Source organism: Balaenoptera physalus (assembly GCF_965194825.1).
Source record: "Balaenoptera physalus genome assembly, chromosome: 12".
NCBI classification, from domain to species: domain Eukaryota; kingdom Metazoa; phylum Chordata; class Mammalia; order Artiodactyla; family Balaenopteridae; genus Balaenoptera; species Balaenoptera physalus.
Genome location: NC_138897.1, coordinates 88,338,034 through 88,350,118, shown reverse-complemented (window position 1 = coordinate 88,350,118; position 12,085 = coordinate 88,338,034). Strand labels below are relative to the sequence as shown.

The window sequence follows — 12,085 nt, the reverse complement described above, 5'->3', positions numbered from 1 at the left end:
GTAGGAGCCAAAACCTTCATTCATTCTCTCTGCTACACCAAGAGATTTCCTGCCTCCTAGCCTTGCATGGTAGATATTCAAATGTTGTAGTCATATAGGATTTTACATGGTTAAATATGTATAGCATGGTGATAAAGTGCATGCACTCTGGAGGTCAACAAGGTCTGGGGTGGAATCCTGCTCTGCTTCTTCCTTGCTGAGACATTGGACGAATTATTTTACATCTTTGTGCCTCAGTTTCCCTATATGTAAAATGGGGACAATGGTAGTACCAGCCTCCTAGGGTTTTTGTGAAGCTTCAATGAGTTATAGGAAGTTATAGTTCTAAAGTGTTTAAAGAAATACCTGGCATATTTTCTAAGAGTTAGCGCTAGTAATATTTATAATGATTGCTGCTATCTTATTTGAAGTTACCAGTTAGGAGTGTATGTTTTAAAAAATCTTGTACTTGTGGTATTGGTCCAAATCTTTTTATAGTGGAATGGTCTTCTGGAAGGTTATATTAGTGTTACAATTTATCTTATATTTCTTAATTTTGTCTTACATTTATCTTAATATTTTTATTTCAGCTCTTACTCATATTATATTCCTTAATTTTTCCTCTGCAAAATATCAATTTTTAACATTATTTTTTCCTTCTTTGAGCTTCAGTTCATGTCATAGCAGAATCATGTAAAGAGCATGATTAAAAGCCCAGGAAGGGTGGGGGGAGGGATAAATTAGGAGTTTGGGATTAAAATATACACACTACTGTATATAAAATAGATAACCAACAAGGACCTACTGTGTAGCACAGGGAACTATACTCAATATCTTGTAATAAGCTATAACAGAAAAGAATCTAAAAAAGAATAATATATATATATATATATATGTATAACTGAATCACTTTGCTGTACACCTGAAACTAACACATTGTAAATCAACTGTATTTCAGTAAAAATTAAAAAAAAAAAGCACACACACACACACAAAAAGCACCGCAAGCTCTGACATCACACAGATTTGGATGTGGATTCTTCTATAATTCTTATTAGCTTTGTGACAGTACATAAGCTCTTTGAACCTTCATTTTCTTTTCTCTAGAATGGGGATAATCTTACCTACCCTCAGATTCTGGGGTTGTTGTGAGGATGAAGTGAGATCACATGTGTAAAGCACTTAGTGTGGTACCTGACACAGAGGCAGTACTGAATAGTCAGTGACTGATGTTATTACAATTATCCTCATCCCTTATTTCCAGCTAGATTTTATTTTTTAATTTTTTATTAAAAAAATTTTTTTTGGCTGCACCGCGCGGCTTTCAGGATCTTAGTTCCCCGACCAGGGATTGAACCTGGGTCCTCGGCAGTGAAAGCATGGAGTCCTAACTACTGGACCACCAGGGAAGTCCCCAGCTAGATTTAAAAAAACCAACTTTTCAGCTTCTTAAGTATGTCTCAAGTGGCTTGATTAATGTCCAATACATATTTGTGATTGGTTGATTTTTAATAGCTTTTGTAGGGAAGTTGTATGAGTTAGAATGCTATAAGTCAGCGGTCCCCAACCTTTTTGGCACCAGGGGCCGGTTTCGTGGAAGACAATTTTTCCACGGACGGGGGTGGGGGGATTGGGATGGTTCAGGTGGTAATGCCAGCGATGGGTAGCAATGGGGCTCAGCTGCCACTCACCTCCTGCTGTGCGGCCCGGGTGGTGGGGGTGGGGGATGGGGACCCCTGCTCTAAGTTACAAATAACAGGGGAAAAAAAAGCCACCCAGAAAATCCAACTCAAACTGACTTAAACAATAAGGAGGAATATTGGCTCATGTAAACTAAAAGTTCAAAATTAGGTCATAGGCGTGTTTCGATCCAGGCTGCAGCAGCTGCTTCTCCTTCTTCTTTTTAAAATTCTCTCAGGTCTGCTTGCCTCCATGTGAGTTATACTAAGGCGAGCTTCTCTTATAAACTTTTTTTTTTTAATATCTTTATTGGAGTATAATTGCTTTACAGTGGTGTGTTAGTTTTGCTGTATGACAAAGTGAATCAGCCATGCATGTACATATATCCCCATATCTTCTCCCTCTTGGTGTCTCCCTCCTCTTATAAACTTTTAATAATGAGATGACTTCTAGCAGCAGCAGCAGCTGGGGCTACATGCTTGCTCTTTCACATCTGGGGGAGTGAGAGCCATACTTCATACATGCACTGAACAAAAGTGCTTGACTTTGCTCTGATTGGACCAACCTAAATTAATCCTGGGGAGCCAGGGGAATTCCATTCTCTAATTGCCTTGGCTTATTGCCATATCTGGACCAAATTCAATTGCAAGGGGGATAAGATTACATCAATTGATTTATACCAGTGAGGGCCCACAAGTGATACTGGAAGTGAAGTCAGTCCCACCCAAACCTCATGGCTGCTACGTATCAGGGAAGGATGGCTCAGGAAGGAAGGGGGAAGTAGGGGATAGATGCTGATACCCAGTAAATGGGGTAAATAGTTATACTTTCCAAAACTGTATGTACCCAGCCCAGGAAATTATGTTTGCAATTTTATTTTTATAATCTGGTGGAGAAACATTGTTCAAATTTAGTTGAGAAAAATCACCTGGGCAGAGATATCCAATAAACTGCCAGAAATACATATTTGGAACTGGGGAAGAAATTAAAGACAGTGAAGTAAATTTGGCTCTCTTCATTGATAGAAAACAATTGCAAAAGCATGAGCTGCTAAAAAAGACTAACTTCTCTCAATCGAACCATAAATGGTTTCCAGAACGGTGATTTCTTAGGTTATTTAGCATCTGCTAATAGAAAAAAAAAAAGATGATTTATGTCATCAAGAACCAAGGTTCAAAGATGGCGGAGTAGAAGGACGTGCTCTCACTCCCTCTTGCGAGAGCACCAGAATCACAACTGGCTTCTGGACAATCATTGACAGGAAGACCCTGGACTTCACCAAGGAGGATACCCCACGTCCAAGGACAGAGGAGAAGCCACAGTGAGACGGTACGAGGGGCGCAATCAGAGTAAAATCAAATCCCATAACTGCTGGGTGGGTGACTCACAGACTGGTGAACACTTATACCACAGAAGTCCACCCACTGGAGTGAAGGTTCTGAGCCCCACATCAGGCTTCCCAACCTGGGGGTCCGGCAACGGGAGGAGGAATTCCTAGAGAATCAGACTTTGAAGCCTAGTGGGAATTGATTGCAGGACTTTGACAGGACTGGGGGAAACAGAGACTCCACTCTTGGTGGGCACACACAAAGTAATGTGTGCATCGGGACCCAGGGGAAGGAGCAGTGACCCTGGGGGAGACTGAACCAGACCTACCTGCTGGTGTTGGGGGGTCTCCTGCAGAGGCGAATGGTGGCTCTGTTTCACCGTGGGGATAAGGACACTGGCAGCAGAGGTTCTGGGAAGTTCTTCTTGGCGTGAGCCCTCCCAGAGTCTGCCATTAACCCCACCAAAGAGCACGGGTAGGCTCCAGTGTTGGGTTGCCTCAGGCAAAACAACCAACAGGGAGGGAACCCAGCCTCACCCATCAACAGTCAAGTGGATTAAGGTTTTACTGAGCTCTGACCGCCACAGCAACAGGGAGGGAACCCAGCCCCACCCATCAACAGTCAAGTGGATTAAGGTTTTACTGAGCTCTGACCGCCACAGCAACAGTCAGCTCTACCCACCACCAGAGCCTCCCATCAAGCCTCTTAGATAGCCTCAACCACCAGAGGGCAGACAGCAGAAGCAAGAAAAAACTACAATCCTGCAGCCTGTGGACCAAAAACCACAGTTAGAGAAAGATAGAGAAGATGAAAAGGCAGAGGGCTATGTACCAGATGAAGGAACAAGAAAAAACCCCAGAAAAACAACTAAATGAAGTGGAGATAGGCAACCTTCCAGAAAAAGAATTCAGAATAATGATAGTGAAGATGATCCAGGACCTCGGAATAAGAATGGAGGCAAAGATTGAGAAGATGCAAGAAATGATTAACAAAGACCTAGAAGAATTAAAGAACAAACAGAGATGACCAATACAATAACTGAAATGAAAACTACACTAGAAGGAATCAATAGCAGAATAACTGAGGCAGAAGAACGGATAAGTGACCTGGAAGACAGAATGGTGGAATTCACTGCTGCGGAACAGACTAAAGAAAAAAGAATGAAAAGAAATGAAGACAGCCTAAGAGAACTCTGGGACAACATTAAACGCAACAACATTCGCATTATAGGGGTCCCAGAAGGAGAAGAGAGAGAGAAAGGACCAGAGAAAATATTTGAAGAGATTATAGTCGAAAACTTCCCTAACATGGGAAAGGAAATAGCCACCCAAGTCCAGGAAGCGCAGAGAGTCCCATACAGGATAAACCCAAGGAGAAACACGCCGAGACACATAGTAATCAAAGTGGCAAAAATTAAAGACAAAGAAAAATTATTGAAAGCAGCAAGGGAAAATCGACGAATAACATACAAGGGAACTCCCATAAGGTTAACAGCTGATTTCTCAGCAGAAACTCTGCAAGCCAGAAGGGAGTGGCATGATATACTTAAAGTGATGAAAGGGAAGAACCTACAACCAAGATTACTCTACCCGGCAAGGATCTCATTTAGATTTGATGGAGAAATCAAAAGCTTTACAGACAAGCAAAAGCTAAGAGAATTCAGCACCACCAAACCAGCTCTACAACAAATGCTAAAGGAACTTCTCTAAGTGGGAAACACAAGAGAAGAAAAGGACCTACAAAAACAAACCCAAAACAATTAAGAAAATGGTCATAGGAACATACATATCGATAATTACCTTAAACGTGAATGGATTAAATGCCCCAACCAAAAGACATAGACTGGCTGAATGGATACAAAAACAAGACCCATATATATGCTGTCTACAAGAGACCCACTTTAGACCTAGGGACACATACAGACTGAAAGTGAGGGGATGGAAAAAGATATTCTATGCAAATGGAAATCAAAAGAAAGCTGGCGTAGCTATACTCATATCAGATAAAATAGACTTTAAAATAAAGAATGTTACAAGAGACAAGGAAGGACACTACATAATGATCCAGGGATCAATTCAAGAAGAAGATATAACAATTATAAATATATATGCACCCAACATAGGAGCACCTCAATACATAAGGCAACTGCTAACAGCCATAAAAGAGGAAATCGACAGTAACACAATAATAGTGGGGGACTTTAACACCTCACTTACACCAATGGACAGATCATCCAAAATGAAAATAAATAAGGAAACAGAAGCTTTAAATGACACAATAGACCAGATAGATTTAATTGATACATATAGGTCATTCCATCCAAAAACAGCAGATTACACGTTCTTCTCAAGTGCGCACGGAACATTCTCCAGGATAGATCACATCTTGGGTCACAAATCAAGCCTCAGTAAATTTAAGAAAATTGAAATCATATCAAGCATCTTTTCTGACCACAATGCTATGAGATTAGAAATGAATTACAGGGAAAAAAACATAAAAAAGACAAACACATGGAGGCTAAACAATACGTTACTAAATAACCAAGAGATCACTGAAGAAATCAAAGAGGAAATAAAAAAATACCTAGAGACAAATGACAATGAAAACACGACGACCCAAAACCTATGGGATGCAGCAAAAGCGGTTCTAAGAGGGAAGTTTATAGCTATACAAGCCTACCTAAAGAAACAAGAAAAATCTCAAGTAAACAATCTAACCTTACACCTAAAGAAACTAGAGAAAGAAGAACAAACAAAACCCAAAGTTAGCAGAAGGAAAGAAATCATAAAGATCAGAGCAGAAATAAATGAAATAGAAACAAAGAAAACAATAGCAAAGATCAATAAAACTAAAAGTTGGTTCTTTGAGAAGATAAACAAAATTGATAAGCCATTAGCCAGACTCATCAAGAAAAAGAGGGAGAGGACTCAAATCAATAAAATTAGAAATGAAAAAGGAGAAGTTACAACAGACACCACAGAAATACAAAGCATCCTAAGAGACTACTACAAGCAACTTTATGCCAATAAAATGGACAACTGGAAGAAATGGACAAATTCTTAGAAAGGTATAACCTTCCAAGACTGAACCAGGAAGAAATAGAAAATATGAACAGACCAATCACAAGTAATGAAATTGAAACTGTGATTAAAAATCTTCCAACAAACAAAAGTCCAGGACCAGATGGCTTCACAGGTGAATTCTATCAAACATTTAGAGAAGAGCTAACACCCATCCTTCTCAAACTCTTCCAAAGAATTGCAGAGGAAGGAACACTCCCAAACTCATTCTGTGAGGCCACCATCACCCTGATACCAAAACCAGACAAAGACACTGCAAAAAAAGAAAATTACAGACCAATATCACTGATGAATATAGATGCAAAAATCCTCAACAAAATACTAGCAAACAGAATCCAACAACACGTTAAAAGGATCATACACCACGATCAAGTGGGATTTATCCCAGGGATGCAAGGATTCTTCAATATACGCAAATCAATCAATGTGATACACCATATTAACAAATTGAAGAATAAAAACCATATGATCATCTCAATAGATGCAGAAAAAGCTTTTGACAAAATTCAACACCCATTCATGATAAAAACTCTCCAGAAAGTGGGCATAGAGGGAACCTACCTCAACATAATAAAGGCCATATATGACAAACCCACAGCAAACATCATTCTCAATGGTGAAAAACTGAAAGCATTTCCTCTAAGATCAGGAACGAGACAAGGATGTCCACTCTCACCACTATTATTCAACATAGTTCTGGAAGTCCTAGCCACGGCAATCAGAGAAGAAAAAGAAATAAAAGGAATACAAATTGGAAAAGAAGAAGTAAAACTGTCACTGTTTACGGATGACACGATACTATACATAGAGAATCCTAAAACTGCCACCAGAAAACTCCTAGAGCTAATTAATGAATATGGTAAAGTTGCAGGATACAAAATTAATGCACAGAAATCTCTTGCATTCCTATACACTAATGATGAAAAATCTGAAAGAGAAATTATGGAAACACTCCCATTTACCATTGCAACAAAAAGAATAAAATACCTAGGAATAAACCTACCTAGGGAGACAGAAGACCTGTATGCAGAAAACTATAAGACACTGATGAAAGAAATGAAAGATGATACCAACAGATGGAGAGATATACCATGTTCTTGGATTGGAAGAATCAACATTGTGAAAATGAGTATACTACCCAAAGCAATCTACAGATTCAATGCAATCCCTATCAAATTACCAATGGCATTTTTTACAGAGCTAGAACAAATCATCTTAAAATTTGTATGGAGACACAAAAGACCCCGAATAGCCAAAGCAGTCTTGAGGGAAAAAAATGGAGCTGGAGGAATCAGACTCCCTGATTTCAGACTATACTACAAAGCTACAGTAATCAAGACAATATGGTACTGGCACAAAAACAGAAACATAGATCAATGGAACAAGATAGAAAGCCCAGAGATTAACCCACGCACCTATGGTCAACTAATCTATGACAAAGGAGGCAAAGATATACAATGGAGAAAAGACAGTCTCTTCAATAAGTGGTGCTGGGAAAACTGGACAGCTACATGTAAAAGAATGAAATTAGAATACTCCCTAACACCATACACAAAAATAAACTCAAAATGGATTAGAGACCTAAATATAAGACTGGACACTATAAAACTCTTAGAGGAAAACATAGGAAGAACACTCTTTGACATAAATCACAGCAAGATCTTTTTTGATCCACCTCCTAGAGTAATGGAAATAAAAACAAAAATAAACAAATGGGACCTAATGAAACTTCAAAGCTTTTGCACAGCAAAGAGAAAATATTTGCAAATGAATCAACGGACAAAGGATTAATCTCCAAAATATATAAACAGCTCATTCAGCTCAATATCAAAGAAACAAACACCCCAATCCAAAAATGGGCAGAAGACCTAAATAGACATTTCTCCAAAGAAGACATACAGACGGCCACGAAGCACATGAAAAGATGCTCAACATCACTAATTATTAGAGAAATGCAAATCAAAACTACAATGAGGTATCACCTCACTCCTGTTAGAATGGGCATCATCAGAAAATCTACAAACAACAAATACTGGAGAGGGTGTGGAGAAAAGGGAACCCTCTTGCACTGTTGGTGGGAATGTAAATTGATACAGCCACTATGGAGAACAATATGGAGGTTCCTTAAAAAACTAAAAATAGAATTACCATATGACCCAGCAATCCCACTACTGGGCATATACCCAGAGAAAACCGTAATTCAAAAAGACACATGCACCCGAATGTTCATTGCAGCACTATTTACAATAGCCAGGTCATGGAAGCAACCTAAATGCCCATCAACAGACGAATGGATAAAGAAGAAGTGGTACATATATACAATGGAATATTACTCAGCCATAAAAAGGAAGGAAATTGAGTCATTTGTTGAGACGTGGATGGATCTAGAGACTGTCATACAGAGTGAAGTAAGTCAGAAAGAGAAAAACAAATATCGTATATTAATGCATGTATGTGGAACCTAGAAAAATGGTACAGATGAGCCAGTTTGCAGGGCAGAAGTTGAGACACAGATGTAGAGAATGGACATATGGACACCAAGGGGGGAAAACTGCGGTGAGGTGGGGATGGTGGTGTGCTGAATTGGGCGATTGGGATTGACATGTATACACTGATGTGTATAAAATTGATGCCTAATAAGAACCTGCAGTATAAAAAAACAAACAAAACAACTAATACTAAAGTTTCATTGGGTTATTTGTATGGAAATATGTTAATATAAATGTTTCAGACATTACATGAAATTTCTAAAAATCTTATATTTGTATGGAAATATGTATGGAAATATGTTAATATAAATGTTTCAGACATTACATGAAATTTCTAAAAATCTTATATTTGTATTTGTATGGAAATATGTATGGAAATATGTTAATATAAATGTTTCAAAAAAAAAAAAAGAACCAAGGTTCATATGAAATATTTACCTGCCTAATAATAATTCTATCAATTCTCTGTATTTTCATTGGCACTGGCCCCAGAGTGGCTAAAAATGAGTCAGTGAATTGTCCCTGAAGAACATGCTCTGATCCAAAGCACCTGCTAATAAGTTCTGTCCTGCTCAAGAAGACAGATCTCCGACAGAGAGGGGCTTCCATACAAGGGGTGCACTGGCTATTGAGTGAAAATAAAACCCTGATTCATACATGTATATTAATGACATGGTGTCAAGAGGGCAGAATTTCCACTTCACGGTTTTAAGGTTTTGTAAAAGGGCATTCTACAGATACGCTAATGACTTTAAACTTGCATAACAGTGAACTTAAAGGGATTGGGAAACATTTGCCAACTTATAAGTATCATTAACCTCTGAAATTCCAAACCCCACAAATGGAACATCTCCAAAATAATGCTTGTTCCTTAGCTGTACCTCTTTAAGTTTGAAAGAGTTCTCTGGAGCCACTGAGGGAAGTTGTAAATTGAGCTATGAAACAGCAAGCAGAATTCTATCATAGCATCATATATGCCATGGCTGGCAGCTGATGGTATAAGGCAGTGCTCCTCAAGCGGTCCATGGACTGGCTGCTGGACCTCAAATTGTCTGTTACTGGTCTGTGAGAAGATAAGGAGCTTGTGTCAGAATTTAAGTCAACCACATTACTAGGCATTCTCTTTAGTTCCGCTGTTTTGTTTTTGTTTCAGTAGTGAGACTTTCTCAATGAAGGAAGAAATTCTGGTGAAAATTCCTTGTCTCTTATAGTCCAGTACTTTGTGCAGCACTAGATAAAATCAATAAATGACACAGAGGAAACAGGACTTCTAAATTTTTATCCTGTTTGCATTCTATCAAGGAAAATTATTATTAAACTGGAAGACTAGAAAAACCACAATGAAGAGGTACACCAAGCCAAGTTGCTTTAAAAAGAGCACAAGGGATGTACTTGGGGCAAGAGATTCAAAGGAGAGAAAGGTGAAGAGGAAGGGCTATCTGGGTGGTAGCATCACATGTTGGTAAATTTCTTTTTTTTTTTTTTAAACATCTTTATTGGAGTATAACCGCTTTACAATTGTGTGTTAGTTTCTGCTTTATAACAAAGTGGATCAGCTGTACGTATACATATATCCCCATATCTCCTCCCTCTTGCGTCTCCCTCCCCCCTCCCTATCCCACCCCTCTAGGTGGTCACAAAGCACCGAGATGATCTCTCTGTGCTATGCGGCTGCTTCCCAGTAGCTATCTATTTTATAATTGGTAGTATATATAAGTCCATGCCATTCTCTCACTTCATCCCAGCTTACTCGTCCCCCTCCCTGTGTCCTCAAGTCCATTATCTACATCTGCGTCTTTATTCCTGCCCTGCCCCTAGGTTCTTCATAACCATTTTTTTTAGATTCCATATATATGTGTTAGCATATGGTATTTGTTTTTCTCTAACTTACTTCACTCTGTATGACAGACTGTAGGTCCATCCACCTCACTACAAATAACTCAATTTTGTTTCTTTTTATGACTGAGTAATATGCCATTGTATATATGTGCCACATCTTCTTTATCCATTCATCTGTAGATGGACATTTAGGTTGGTCCCATGTCCTGGCTATTGTAAATAGTGCTGCAATGAACACTGTGGTACATAATTCTTTTTGAATTATGGTTTTCTCAGGGTATATGCCCAGTAGTGGGATTGCTGGGTCATATGGTTGTTCTAGTTTTAGTTTTTTAAGGAACCTCCATACTGTTCTCCATAGTGGCTGTATCTATTTACATTCCCACCAACAGTGCAAGAGGGTTCCCTTTACTCCACACCCTCTTCAGCATTTATTGTTTGTAGATTTTTTGATGATGGCCATTCTGACCGGTGTGAGGTGATACCTCATTGTAGTTTTGATTTGCATTTCTCTAATGATTAGTGATGTTGAACATTCTTTCACATGTTTGTTGGCTATCTGTATATCTTCTTTGGAGAAATGTCTATTTAGGTCTTCTGCCCATTTTTGGATTGGGTTGTTTGTTTTTTTGATATTGAGCTGCATGAGCTGCTTGTAAATTTTGGAGATTAATCCTTTGTCAGTTGCTTCATTTGCAAATATTTTCTCCCATTCTGAGGGTTGTCTTTTCGTCTTGTTTATGGTTTCCTTTGCTGTGCAAAAGCTTTTAAGTTTCATTAGGTCCCATTTGTTTATTTTTGTTTTTATTTCCATTTCTCTAGGAGGTGGGTCAAAAAAGATCTTGCTGTGATTTATGTCATAGAGTGTTCTGCCTATGTTTTCCTCTAAGAGTTTTATAGTGTCTGGCCTTACATTTAGGTCTTTAATCCATTTTGAGTTTATTTTTGTATATGGTGTTAGGGAGCGTTCTAATTTCATTCTTTTACGTGTAGCTGTCCAGTTTTCCTAGCACCACTTATTGAAGAGGCTGTCTTTTCTCTATTGTATATGTTTGCCTCCAAATCAAAAATAAGGTGACCATATGTGCATGGGTTTATCTCTGGGCTTTCTATCCTGTTCCATTGATCTATATTTCTGTTTTTGTGCCAGTACCATACTGTCTTGATTACTATAGCTTTGTAGTATAGTCTGAAGTCAAGGAGCCTGATTCCTCTAGCTCTGTTTTTATTTCTTAAGATTGCTTGGCTATTCTGGGTCTTTTGTGTTTCCATACAAATTGTGAAATTTTTTGTTCTAGTTCTGTGAAAAATGCCATTGGTAGTTTGATAGGGATTGCATTGAATCTGTAGATTGCTTTGGGTAATATAGTCATCTCCACAATGTTGATTCTTCCAATCCAAGAACATGGTATATCTCTCCATCTGTTTGTATCATCTGTAATTTCTTTCATCAGTGTCTTTTTTTTTTTCTTTCTTTCTTTATTTATTTATTTATGGCTGTGTTGGGTCTTCGTTTCTGTGTGAGGGCTTTCTCTAGTTGCGGCGAGCGGGGGCCACTCTTCATCATGGTGCGTGGGCCTCTCACTGTTGCAGCCTCTCTTGTTGCGGAGCACAAGCTCCAGACACGCAGGCTCAGTAGTTGTGGCTCACGGGCCTAGTCGCTCCGCGGCATGTGGGATCTTCGCAGACC

General features: G+C 38.8%; 1 protein-coding gene across 1 annotated transcript in view; it reads left to right on the top strand.

The window, feature by feature from the left end:
• RAD9B (RAD9 checkpoint clamp component B) overlaps positions 1-12,085 on the top strand; it is a 42,431-nt gene that overhangs the window by 4,430 nt on the left and 25,916 nt on the right. The gene's annotated exons all lie outside the window — the stretch shown is intronic.